Genomic DNA, 14,749 nt, shown 5'->3' with positions numbered 1-14,749 from the left:
AGGGAACACTTCCCAACTCATTTTATGAGGCCAGGATAACCCTGATACCAAAATCAGAGACATCACAAGAGACAAAAAACACAGACCAATATCCCCTACGAATATAGATTAAAAAATCCTTAACAAATCAAGCAAATTGAATCCAGCAACAGAGCAAAAGAAATATATACCAAGACTGTATTAGGCACGTCTTTTTATCCTTATGCTTTGAAATCTGAGACCCTGCTGACTCTGGAGAGACTGTCCCTCCCAGAGCTGCCAAATCCTAGAGACAATAAACAGCTCATCTGCTCATGCTCCTTTCCTATGCAAACCTACCAATTCAGAGCCCATCTCAACCATCTCCTTTATCAGGCTCTCATAGGGTTCTCACAGTCTGTGCCACCATCCTCCTACACCAAACGTCCAGGGCCAGGTACCAGACAACTAGAGACAGCCCCTATACCCCAGAGCCCACTGAAATTATTCAAACTAGCCAGCCCTAGACCTGCTTCCCCTTTCCTTCCCATGGAAACCACAATAAAGATACTTGCCCCCATTTTCCCTCGCTTCCCCTATCTCCTGACTGACCATGGTGTGTCCTCCGTATGCACCTTTCACCCTACATAGCATAAATGTGTCTCCTCTTCTTGGGAACTGTGAGTAATAAACTATCTTTTCAATGGAAACTGTTTCCTGATCCTTTGGCCTCAACACCCCTGAATAATAATAAAACCTACATTTTAAAACAATAACCAAGTAGAATTTATCCAAGGAATGTAAGATTGGTTCAATAAACAAAAGTCAATCAATGTAACACACCATTTTCTTTAAAGTGAGCTGACCATAAAGTTTATGTGGAAATGCAAAGGACTTAGACTAGCCAAGACAATGCTACAAAAGAAGAACAAAGTGGAAAAAACTCACACTACCTGATTTCAAGACTTTCTTTAAAACTACAATAATCAAGATAGTATGGTATCGACATAACAATGAACAGATAGATCAAAGGACCAGAATAAAGAATTCAACATGACCCAGATTTTATGGTCAATTGATTTTCAATAAAGGCAATTCAATGGAGAAAGAAAAATCTTTTCAACAAACGATATTGGAACAAATCAATACCCATATGGAAAAAAACTGAATCTCTACACACTCACATTCAGTACACAAAAATAATTAGAGATGGAAAATAGACCCCACACACAAGCTAAAACTAAAAAACTTTTACTATAAAACATAACAAAAGATCACTGCAAATCTAACATACATATATTTTTCATATAGGACATAAAAGTCTGAACCATTAAAAAAAAATTGAAAAAAAATACTTCTAAAAGTTAAAAAAGAGTTCTGATCTTCAAAAGACACTACAAAGAAAATGAAAAGTCAAGACACAGACAAAGTAAATATTTGCAATGTGTTTACAAAGGTCTTATATTCAGAATACATAAAGTATTCTTACAACTCAGTAATAATAAAAGTAGCAATCCAATCTTTTAAAAACGGGCAAAAGATTTGAACAGACCCCTCAGCAAAGATTACATTCAAATGTCAAGTAATTACATCAAAAGGTGCTTAACATAATTAGTCATCGAAGAAATGAAAATTAAAATGAACATAAGAGACTACTCAATTACAATGGTTAAAATTTAAAAGACTGATAACCCCAAGTGTTGACAACTGTGCAAAGCAATCATAACTCTAATACACTAATGATGGAAACGCTGACTGGTATAGCCACTTTGGAAAATAGTTAGGCATTTCCTTACAAAGTTAACATACACTGACTATGTGATGCAGCAATTCTACTTCTAGATATTCATCCAAGAAAACTGGAAGCATATGTTCATACAAAGACTTAGACATAAATGTTCATAGCAGCCTTATTTAAAATAGCCAGAAACTAGAAACAACCCAGATATTCATCAATAGGTGAACTACGGTATATTCATATAATAGAATACTATTTAGCAATAACAAGGAACATGTTACTAGTGTGTACAATAATATATATAAATCTCACAGACATTATGCTAAGTGAAAGAAGCCAGACACAAGAGCACATACTTTATGTCCCTCTTCAAGTGAAACTGTTAGAAGGACAAATCTACACGATTAAAAGCAGATCAGCCTGAGGTGGGGATGAGAAGTGGGGACTGAATGAAAAGGATATAAGGGGTAATAGGAATGTTTTGTATTTTGGGGTTTTGGGTGTTCTTTTATTTCAATTGGGGTGGTAGTTATATGCATGGATATACTTGTCAGATTTCACCTGAAAATATGTGTGTTTTACTGTACATAAATTATACTGCAGTAAAGTTGGTATGTGAGATACTGTACAGCCACTCAAGTGGCTTCAGTTAAAAAAACTGTAAGGATGTAACCTGTAACAGGTGTTAATGGGGAGAAGACACTGCTGATGGAGTGTTAAATGGCACAGACACTTTGGGAAATTGTTCATCAGTTTCTTATAAAGTTAAGCAGATGCCTATCTTATGACCCAGAAGGAATTCCTGAGTATTTTCTCAAGAGAGATAAAAACACGTGACCACATGGACACCTGCACATGAATGTCCGCAGCAGCTTTAAACATGAGAGCAACAAACTGAAACAACCCATATGTCATTCAACATGTGGAAGGATAAACAAGTGTGGTACCTCCACACAGTGAGACATTGCTCAGCAACAGAAAGGAACAAACCGATAAATGGAGCAACACAGATGACTCCCCACACAGAGCAAAGGAAGCCTTATGGCACAAAAAGTACATACCATATCATTCCACTTACGTAAAATTCAAGAATAAGCACCACTAACTCTATGATGCTGAAAATCAAAACAATTCTTACCTTTGTGGTGAGGATTCACTGGCAGAGGCACAAGGGAACCTTCTGAGGTGATGGCCATGTTCCATATCTTGATGGGGGTTTAAGATCTGTCCATTTCACAATAAGTAAATTATATCTCACTTTAAAAAAAAAACAATAACCTCAGCCATGAAACTTTCCTATCCTTTCCAGTCTCTTTCATAATCCAATCTTCAGGAAGCACATAGGAAAATACCTGAAAAAAAAAAAGAAGTAAAAAAACATTTGTTCTTGGTTGGAAAGACAGTAACATATGAAAATTATCACTTGTACAAATAATATTAAGTTGAATACATTTTCAATTAAAATCTCAACAGAGTTTTGTTATGGTTATTTCAGTCTGATTTCAGAATTGAATAAAATGGATTTAAACTTTATATGGAAGGATAATGCCCAAGAAAAATAAGGGAAAATACAAAAAGACGGCCAGTGAAGGGGATTTTCAGAATACATTATAAAATCATTATAATCTAAACAATACAGCATCAGCACAGAAACTGACAAACAGATCAGTGGCACCAGCTAGGATTTATCTCCCAGCCTCCCTGGTAGTTGGGAGTGGCCATGCATTTATAAGCTCAGGCTTATAAAATGAGCATGGAAATACTGTTTACCACCTCCAAGCTTGATCCATAAAAATTTTACATGCCTGACTCCCTACACACATTTCCACTTCTGGCTAACTGGAATAGTGATGACTACCCAGGCAGGCTTAGAAACCTCATGTTGAAGATAGGGAGGCCATAGGTAGAAGTCAGGGTCCCTGAATTACTGGTTGGAAGAGGAAACTCAGAAGAGTTTCCTCTCAGAAGCATCCACATTGGACATATTAGCCAAAAGAAAACAATTTTTTGTAATATTAAGCCCCTGAGCTGGGGGGTATATACATGTATAGCAATTAGTGATAAATATACAAATTCAATTCAGAATAAAGAGTCAAATATAAAATTAATTTTAGCTATTTAAGTATCTAGTCACTGATGAGAGATAAAATTAGACCCTGATATCATACATAGTAATATATTGCAGGTGGGTTAAAGAGTTTTTTTCCAAAAAGAAAAAAGAAGACACAAGACACTAGTGAACTTACCTACAAAACAGAAACAGACTCACAGACATAGTAAACAAACTTATGATTACTGGGGTGGGGGAAGGAGGTGGAAAGAGATAAATTAGGAGTTTGAGATTTGCAAATATTAATTACTATTTATAAAATGGATAAAAAACAAATTTCTTCTGTATAGCACAGAGAACTATACTCAATACCTTGTAGTAACCCACAATGAAAAAGACTATGAAAGTGAATATATGTACGTGTATGTATGGTTGAAACATTATGCTGAATACCAGAAATTGACACATTGTAACTGATTATACATTTCAATTTTCTTTAAAAAAGAAGGGTTTTTTTTTTTTCCAAAAAATAAGACAAATCTTGTAAGAACTCTTGATGAATACATATACAAATGGTTACCTTTTAACCATGCATGGAAACTCTGAAGCTATTTTAAATGCAGTCATCTAAAAACCAATATAAACATTTTAAAATTGTAACATTATAGAGCCTGGAGACTGGGTCATAAAAGGCACTGCAACTTCCTCCTCTCTCTCTGGGATCTCTCACTTTGAAGGAGGGTGGATGCCTCAGTGTGAGCGGCTCTCGAGGAGGCCCACGTGGTAAGGAACTGATGACTTCTGTGCACGGCCAGTCCACATATGGTAGTCCCTCCCTTGTTCAAGTTTTTGATTTCCACATTTTCAGATACCCATGGTCAACTGTGGTCCAAAAACATTAACAGAAAATTCCAGAAATAAACAATTCATTTACAAGTCGACCCGAGGAGCTTGATGAAATCTCGTGCCGTCCTGCTCCTACCCACCCTGGACATGAATCATCCCTTTGTCCAGCGTGTCGTGCTCATTAGTCACTTAGGAGCCATCTCCATAATCAGATCCCAGTGCTTATGCTTAGTAACCCTTATTTTATTTAACAATGGCCCCAAAAGGCAAGAGTAGTGATGCTGGCAACTCAGCGGCAAAATGCTTCCTTTAAATGAAAAGGAGAAAGTTCTTGGCTTAAGAAAAGGAAAAAAAAAAATAGAATCATGTGCTGATCTATCTGTGAAATTGTGAAGAAGGAATAAAAAATTTATGCTGGTTTTGCTGTCGTACCTCAAACTGCAAAAGTTACAGCCACAGTGCATAGCAAAGGTTCAGTTAAGATGGAAAAGGCATTAAATTTGCAAGATATTTTGAGAAACAGATCACATTCACTTAATTTTATTACAGTGTATTATTATAATTGTTCTATTTTATTATTAGTTATGTTGTTAATCTCTTACTGCACCTAGTTGATAAAATTAAACTTTATTATAGGTATGTATATATAGAAAAAACATAGTACATATAAAGTTTGGTACTATCTGGAGTTTCAGGCATCCACTGGAGTCTTGGAACATATCCCCTGTGGATGAGGGGGGACCGCTGTATATATATATGAGAAGTGACAGACACTCTTCTAAGAGCTCTACACATATTAGTTCATTTAGTTCTCATAACTCTTTGATGTAGGTTTTATGATCTCGACTTACAGATAAGAAAATTTATGAAACTTCCTCAAGGTCACGCAGCTTATAAGTGGTGGTGCTGGGATAAGAACAAATATTGCCTCATACATTCCTGGTCTTAATTACACACATTATTAGGTTACCAATATGATTTGGAGGTGGGAGCAGAGGACTAGAGGGCTGGAAGGTGGAGGGAGGAAGAAGCTAAATGCATGTAGGAAAAAAATGACTGAATGAAGAAAACAATTTTACAATATTATCACATTTATACATCTGTAAAATTAGCATATGCATGTAAAACCATTTTTGATAAAAAGAAAATTAAGTACTATAAGAAAATATATTGGAACCTTTAAAAATTGGTTTCTCCCACACTAAGAGAAAACTGTCTTAATTATAACTAATTCACTGTAGTTTCTACTTTTATTAATATTTCATTCAGTCAACAAATATTAAATGAGCACCTACTATATGCCAGGCAGTATAACAGATGCTGGGCTAAACGGTGAGTAAGATATAGCCTCGATCTACTCAAGGCATGGACAGTAGCAAGAGATGGAGGTCACCAAATTTGCCGTATAATGAAATTACGCGGCCCTCCACACACCTGTAATCTCATCAGGACAGACATTTGTTTTCAAGTCACACTAAAAAAATAATAATAACGTGTACATTGATATCTGTGAATCAAGTATGCTAACCACTCACCACTGCTAACTTTCCTCAATTCCTCCTACTAAACCTTTCTAGGCAGCTAGGTTCAACTGTGCTAGACTGTACTACAGGTGTACCTAGCTAGCATTAACCCTACAGGCTCCAGTGAACATAAAACCTAAACCAAGGGAATAAAAATAAGACGGAAATAATACTTGGGAATAAAAACAAGAAGAAAATAATACTTGATTTGTAAGTCTTTTTGCGATTTCTCAGGTTCAGTCCGTGATCAGAGCTTTGGCCATAGCAGTAAAAAAAGAAGTCATATATACATATCTCCTTTGATCCAGGATTTAAGTTATGTGGTTTGGATTTATATACAGAGGCTAAACCCATAAATGCACAAATCTATGCTGATCCCATTTGGATGGAGACCTTCTGCAGTGTCATTTATCAGGGTTCACACAGGGATTGGTCAGAGACTCTCTTCAGAACCACTCTTCAAATTACTTTATACATTGAAGCAGATTATACTAACACAGTATTTGCTGAATGAGTGTCTCAGAATACTAAATGCTGTCTTTGCAAAAACCCTGGCAATTATAATCCCTTTGTGGAAGCCAAAAATCTGCCAAGCAAGGGTGCATTTGATTATTAGAGGCTCACTAGAACAAACTGCTCATATTCATTCCTATTTCATAAACTGCCTTAAAAACAGGCATGGAATCATGTCCTAAGGTTTTTTTTTTTTTTTCCTATGAAAGTACATTAAGGCGAAATAAGGTCATTAAGTGCCTCAGCGCAGAACAAGCAAGAGTGAAACAAGAGACTGAGGCTCGCTGGGCGGGGCATTTTCTCTCTTCAATTTTATATTTCTGGGCAATATTGCAAATGAGCCAACTAGAGAAAGAAGGTATAGAACTTTCCACTGAAGCAGCCCCTAGGGCATTGACTGGCATGGCATATTTAATCTTTTTTTTTTCTTTTTTGAATAAATGACTGGTTCACCAACTGCTTCTCCTACCACTTGCCCTATTTCTCTTGACAATCCAGTCACATGGTTTCTTTTTGCTGGTCCTGTCCTTATCTACCTCAGGGCCTTTGCACTTGCAGACCTCACCAAGAATCCATCCCTGATTTTCTCACAGCTCTCTACTCCTACTTCACGTTTGAAAGAGTCCTTCCCTGGCTACTTTCTCTGAAAGAATCCCACCCTCCAGATTTACATCCTTTCCCTTTCCCCTGCTCTGCTTCCTACAGCAGGCCCCCTCTCTGTGGTTCTCGTCTTCATTTCTTTTTGACTTGTTTATTGCCTGTGTCTCTCCCTGTAGGAGGTGAGCTCCGTGAGAGCAGAGCCTTGCCTGGTTGAGTCACTCACTGCTCTATTCCTGGTGCCTCACACTGTGCCAGGCACGTGATAAGACACTCAACCAGTATTTGTCAAATCAATGAAGGCACAAATGAGGACACAGAGACTGCTCATGCCTGTCTAGCTCCGGTGAGATACTCTCATTGGATTTTCTTTGCAAATTCACTGAAATATTTAATGTAGACTCAGACATCATCCTTTTTTTTTTTAATTAGGTGACTACATCCTGCTGGGTTTTGCCACTTGAATATCACCAAGCCCACAGCCATTTTGTGCCCCAGTGCCAGAAAATGGAAATTAACCTGAATTTATAAAAATAAGTATGATTTAAATAAGAGGGAATAAGGGAGGGTATAAAGAAGATGGTCACTGAGAATGTGATGAATGGAAGCCCATGTCTTGCAACAGGATGAAGGGGAGAGAGAGAGAGAAAGAAAAAGTTGGGGAAGAGAGGCAGTGAGAGAGAGAGACAGAGAGAAAGATGTTTCAGTCTCAGGCTTCAAATTACAAAAGGATGCTAAAAGCACCCCTTCACAAGTATACGCTCCCCAACACCTCCAGCCATTGAGCTGAAAAACAATTAATTTGAGACTACTTGAGAGGCTGAAATGTCAGTGGTTACCATTGCTTGACTACTGAAGTGTATTTGGAATTGTTAAGCGATGGAATCATTCTCAGTAGGAGTCCTATTGAAACGCAGTAATGTTGTTTCATACTTTTTAGATTCTTCATGTTTTTAAGAGTCTCAGACAATCTTTCACACCCCAGTGCCTCATTCTGATGTTGGTGTCTTCTAGAATCCAACCCTACACCTGGTCTGTCTTTCCCTCTGTGGTTGCTCTGTCCCTCCATTCTCTTAAGGGTTACCTCAAACAGTTCCCCATAAAAGTAAACCAGACATTCTCACCTCTTCCTTTTAAAAGATATTTATGGTTTATCAAATAAATATGTGTATATAGTTTTAATTCACAGGCGGTATCAAAGGCACCATAACAAGAAATAGCAGTGCCCTGCCTCACACCTTCCCACCCGAGTGCTGCTCTGCTCACTAACAACTTAACTGCCCATTTCTGAACCATAAAAATAGAACTTCAGAAGATGTGTGTGTGTATGTATATATATATATATGTATGTGTGTGTATGTGCGTGTGTGTGTGTGTGTATTCATACATACACAATGGAATATTACTCAGCCTTGAGAAAAAGGAAATCCTGCCTTTCCATGGATGGACTTGAAAGGCATTATGCTACATGAAATAAGACAGGCAGAGAAAGACAAATACTACACGGTATCACTAACATGTAGAATCTAAAAAGAAAAAAAAAAAGTCAAATTCTTAGAAACGGAGAGTAAAAAGCAGTTGCCAGGGGCTAGGGCTGGGGGAAATAGGGAGACAATGGTAAGAGAGTTCAAACTTTCAGCTCTGCAGTGAACAAGGTCTAAGGAGCTAATGCAAAACATGGTGACTACAGTTGATGACACTGGACTGTATAACTGAAATTTGCTAAGAGAGTACAACTTAAATGTTCTCACCAAAAAACAAAAGAAAAACAAAAACCCAGGACTCCAAGTTCCCACCACATCTCCCACCTACCACTATTTCTCCTATTATATCTGGATAAGCTTGGATAAGGCCAGGCCCCAGTCTGTGCACCAGACCCTGTCCCCTTTCACTGCTCAATAACAACCACCCTCTCTCTTCTGCAGCATCCATTTTTCCCCTCTCTACCAAAACATTCCTGTTAGCACATAGACACGCCATTAATCTTTCCACCTAAAAAAACTGAAACTTATTTTGACCCCGTCTGCTACCTCCAAGTTCCACTGCTTTTCTCTTTTTTGGTCACACACACCCATAAAAAACACCAGAAACAGTTGTCCATACTCACTGTCTCCCATTCTCTCCTCCTGCCTCTCTTGAACCCAAATGCAGCGAGACTTTCACGCAATCCACTCCACTGAAATTGCTCTCATCAGTTTAACAAGGACAATCTGATGCCACATTCCTCTCCTAAACTGACCTGGCAGCAGTGTTCAGCACAGCTGACCACTCACCTTCTGGAAATACTGTCTTCACTTGGCTTCCAGAACACCACACTCCTCTGGTTTCTTCTCCTTGCTCTCAGTCCTTTCCTTCTCAATCTCTTGCTCTTCGTCTGACATTTCAGTGTTGGAGTTCCTTTAGGTCCAGTCCCTAGACCTCCCATTTTACCTGCCTGCATGCATTTCCTGCATAATCCCATCCAAGGCTTTAAGTCCATCTATGCATTGATGACTGCCAAATTTTTATCTCCAACCCAAACCTGTTCCCTTAAACTCCAGACTCATCTCTAGCCAACCGTCTAATTGGTATCTTCACGAGACAAACTCAGTTCATTTAAACCTGAGTTCCTGACTTTCCCCTGCACCTTGTCTTCCAGCATCTGCTCCCTATCTCACTCATTGGTCCCCTATTCTTCCAGCTGCTCAGACAATAACCACAGAGTCATCATTAAATTCTTTTCTAAACCTCAAATCAAATCCATCAATAACCCTTGTAAGATTTACCTTCCAGTTACATCCAGAATTCAGCCGTGTCTCACCACGCTCACTGTCATCGCCTAAATTAGTTCAACAGCCTCCTACCTAGAGTCTCCCCATCAATAGCCTCCCACACTTCTGTCCTTTTCCCTTCCAGTATAGTGTTAACAGAGAGGCCCTTTTAAAGCACCAAGCAGGTCACGATATTCTCGTGTTTGCAGCCCTCCAAGGGCATCTCCTCTCACACAGTGCAAACCAAAGTCCTCACTAAACCATTAAAGCCCTTTCGTCTGGCCCTCCAGTGCCTCCCTGCATCACCTGCTTCTCCTCCCATCCATCTACTTAAGCTTCTTCAACCACGCTGGCCTTCCTGAACTTCTGTACAGCCCAGACATGATCTCACCTTGGCGTCTTTGTATTTACCACTTCCTCTGCTCTGACTGCCCCTCCCCAAACATCCGCAGGGCTAGTTGTCTTACTTCTTGCAAGCTCTGTGCAGGTATTTTCTGTGAGGCTTTCCCTGGCTATGCTATCCAAAAGTTCAGTTTTCCCTCCTGACACGTCCTATTACCTTTGGCTGCTTTATTAATTTTTTTTTCCTTGCCACTTATGTAACATACTAAGTACTTTACTTTGTTCTCATGTTTATTGTAGGTTTTTCTGATTAAAATGTAAGCTCCCTCATAGCAGGGATTCTCTGGTTTGGATTCCTGCTGCTTCTCAGGCATATTGAACAGTGCCTGTACACAGGAACTCAATCTTGGTCAGAGTCATACATTACAGTTCTCTATCTGATAGACTGAAAAACTGGTGCACACACAAGAAAACAAATGTTGCCCATGGTAAATGGCAAAGCCTGAACTGGAATATGAGTCCTGACTCCCAAGGCTGAGCTTTTTCCATTTTGCCAAGATATTTTCCACCATTATATTTAGGTTTTTCTACATAAATGTCACTTGACAATGGAAGAAATCAGTTCCAGTTAGAAGATGAGCAACACTTTCCCCTCTGATTGGTTCTGTTCATACATTTAAATTGTTGCTTCATATTTGTACAATTACATGAAAACAAACACACACAAAGATGATCACCACAACAGAGCAGAAATTGGAAAATTCTGAACATTCATCAATAGAAGACTGGTTAAATAAATTACGTTATATTCACACAGTGGAATACTTCTGCAGACACGAAAAAGATCGAAGTAAATCTGTAAGTACTGATTTGGCAATCATATCTCCAAGGTATATTACATGTGCTAACAATTTCTTATCCACAATTCCAAAATCCAAAACACACACTGGAAACTAAAAGTTTTGTAATTTAACTGGGGGCAAAACCTCACCAGTTCTAAACTCACTTGACAGCAAATATTTACCTGTCTTGAAGTGAAAATATGTACAGTCTCACTTGGTGTGCATAGAATATTCATACTTTCCAGTGCAAAAACCATTTATTGTGTTTAATTATGGGGTGCCGCCTCAGACCAGCTGTATTATGTGAAATTTGGTGTAAGCACTATATCAGTACTCTAAAATCCAAAAGACTCTGAGCTCCTAAACTCAACTGGCCCCAAAGCTCCCAACAAGGAATTACAGCCTACGCGAAGTGAGCACACAAGATGCAGAAGAGTGTCTATGGAATGAACCAATTTGCAGAATTTAAAAAAGACACATACACTGGTTTACGCCTGGAAATTCTGAAATGAGTATGTCTTTTTCATAAAGAAAGAATTGACATTGATTATTTCTAAGGATCAGAACAGAAGGAAGTGCTGAACATCTATCATCACAGAAACCAGCTCATCTCCTAGGGCCTGGGGCAGCAGGAGGGAGCTTCGGGGTTTCTCCCTGCAGGGCTGCCATGAGATGATTTGACTACAAGCACCTTGTGTCCCTGTGTGTTTCAACTAAAGATCTCAGGCTCTAGCAACAGAAGCTGATGGACCCATCTTCAGTCACACCCCCTGTGGGTGGGGGCAGGGTGGAGAGGTGGGAGGAAGTCTCCTTCAACTGGTGGTGCAGTTGGTACCTCCCTGAAGGAGGCAGTGATAAGGCTCTTACAGAAGGGAGAGGAATGACCCAGTGGGCAGACAATGGAAACAAAAGTAACACAGTAACACAGGAGGTGGGACCTGGCCTGAATACATACCTAGCACCAGCTACTTGCCTGTGAGTCACTGGGTAAACTTCTTAATCCTTCTGGGCTTTGCTTTCTCACTGACGAGGAAGAGAGACCGCCACACTCTAACAGTTTGCTGCTGGACTAGACATAAGGTCTCTTAGACTTGAAAATGCATACGAACCATCTAGGGATCTTGTTAAAAATACAGATTCTGTCTCAGCAGGTCTGGAGTGGTTTGCACAAGCTCCCAGGTGATGCTGAAGGTGCTGGTCAATTAGATCACACTTTCGGCAGCAAAGCCGCCAGAGGACTGTGCTGTGGCTTGCAGGTGATGAGACACTAAACCCAAGTGAGCAAAATTGGAGCTTTGAAGGATCTACTTTATAGTAACGATACTCGGTTCAAAACTTCCTTTGTGGCCCAGTTTATTGCAAATGTTGAAAGTAGGGACAGCACCACTAATGGGGTTTGTCCTTTGTGAAAGTAAGCAACTTTCATTTCATCATGATTCTAATCATTAAACGATAAACCAAGAATTTGTCCACTTAATAATACTCTGAAGCATAACCTAAGAGCTTTACCATCAACCATATTAGGTACTTAAGAAACAAATGATTCTAACTTTGGCATAGAGCTAATACAAAACATAATCACTTTTCAAGGTTTTCATAATTAATATAAGATTCAGAGAATTTTTTTGAGCTATGGACCAAGCCATCCTCCAATCATACCAGGATATTAACCAACAGAATTTAGCTTGGGAGGTCCTTGGGAAAGGCCTAGGTTTTCATTTATGGCTGTGTAGAGTCAAGTACACAGATGGGTTTCAATAAATAATCAAACATAATGGAAATGGGGGGCTCTGAGTTGAGTACAAGTCCTAAAGGGAGTGCAATGAGTTGGTTTATTTAAGGTTTTGCCTCCGTTAGGAAGGAAATCCCCCTCTGACAGGCTTGATGGAGTTTAGTCTATATTAGGTATAATTGTAGAAGTCAAGTACTTGCATGTCAGACAGTTTCCAAACTACACTTTCAGACCAGAAACCACATCAGAAACCCGAAATGACTGCAACATTAATTACCCCAATCAAACATTTCCCTCCTCTGCCGGCTTCCTTGATTCTGTGTCCTCTCAGTGGCAGGACCCTGGCATGCCTGGGGAACACAGGAGGCTGGGAGAGCCAAATAAGATAATCACGTGTGAATTATTGAATAGGATGGTGTTCTGGACATTTCCAGTTATAATTCACCTTTCAGACACAAAGCAGTTGACATTTTATTAAAATCCTCAAAAGGCAGCATTTTGTCCCAAGTGGACGGCTTAAAATCTCAGGTGCTGTGGAACACTAGACAGGGAGAGCTAAAAATAACTATAAGGACGGGGCTTCTAAGTAGTAAGAAACAAAAATTAAAAAATGAGTAAATATTTAATGTGATAAATGGTCACAAGGGACATCTGGAAGCACTCAGTCCAAAAGGCAAGTTTTTCCCGGCAAACCCTCGGTCACTGGTTACGGCAGGCGTTTCCAGAAGGCTTTCAAGGTAGCCAGAGCAACACAGCGGAGTCCGCCGGAGAAGCGGTGCCCCTCCAGCAGGTGAAAAGTGGAGGGGCACTGAAGGTCTCCTCACCTGACTTCCAAGAATGTATTTTTTAACCCTAATCCCAGTGCTGTGCGTCACATCCCCAGAATTTATTCATCTTCTCTCTGGAAGTTTGTGCCCTTTGACCAACCTCTCGCCATTTCTCCCATTTCTCCCACCCCTCCCCCAGCCCCTGGTAACCACCATTCTACCCTTTGTTTCTATGTGTTCAGCTTTTATCTTACAGGCAGCAGAGAAGGCAGCAGCTTGGTAAAGTCGCCTCCGCTGGGAACACGATAAAATTGTCCGAAAGCAGCTGGGACCCTGACGGCTGGCTGGAGTCTGCGCAGGGCGGGCTAGAGTCTGCGCAGGGCTGACTTGCTTGTGCCGTTGGTGACCTTTGACCTAATTTGCATTGCACATGTTTCATACCAACTTCCGCGGAAGGTGGACGTGACCCTCTAAGGATGAAGCTCTGTTTGCGCCTGCGCATAAGAACCCGCCGCGCTCTCAAACTTTGCAACCAACCGATTTTTTTCACCTTTTCTTCACCACCCCCAAACTCTTAAGACTTAAACTACCCACCTCACCTTGCTGTCAGGGAGACAGATTTGAGCCCTGCCGCCTGTCTCCTTGTTGGTGGACTTCGGAATAAAGCTTTTCTTTTCTCAAAAGCTGATGCCATAGTACTGGCTTCTATGCGCCCCAGGCAGAGAGAGCTTTGCTCAGTAACAACAGGGTATTTGTCTTTGACTTCCTTCACTTAGTATTATGACCTCCAGGTCCATGTTGTCACAAAGGCGGGATTTCCTTCTTTCTCATGTCTTAATAATATTCCGTTGTATATGAATACTACTCTGTTATCCATTCATCTGAAAGTCATCAAGAAAGTAGATCTAAAACAGCATGATATTGGGACAAAAACAGACATATGGACCAGTGGAACAGAATAGAGAGACCAGAAATGAACCCACAAACTTTTGGTCAACTAATCTTCGACAAAGGAGGCAAGAATATACAATGGAATAAAGGCAGTCTCTTCAGCAAATGGTGTTGGGAAAACTGGACAGCAGCATGTAAAT

At 39.9% G+C, this 14,749-nt stretch overlaps 1 long non-coding RNA gene across 1 annotated transcript in view; it reads right to left on the bottom strand.

Moving 5' to 3' along the window:
- The window catches only part of LOC140700152 (uncharacterized), a 75,699-nt gene extending 61,655 nt beyond the window's left edge, over positions 1-14,044 (bottom strand). The window contains exons 1-2 of the long non-coding RNA XR_012078409.1: positions 13,913-14,044; positions 2,835-3,048 (exon numbers count right to left, since the gene is read on the bottom strand). This is a non-coding gene — a long non-coding RNA (uncharacterized lncRNA). The remainder of the gene's footprint in view (positions 1-2,834; positions 3,049-13,912) is intronic.
- Positions 14,045-14,749: the final 705 nt, after the last annotated feature.

Source organism: Vicugna pacos, chromosome 12 (genome assembly GCF_048564905.1).
Source record: "Vicugna pacos chromosome 12, VicPac4, whole genome shotgun sequence".
Taxonomy (NCBI): domain Eukaryota; kingdom Metazoa; phylum Chordata; class Mammalia; order Artiodactyla; family Camelidae; genus Vicugna; species Vicugna pacos.
Note: the sequence above shows the minus strand (reverse complement) of the source record. Positions and strands in the feature narration are given on the sequence as shown.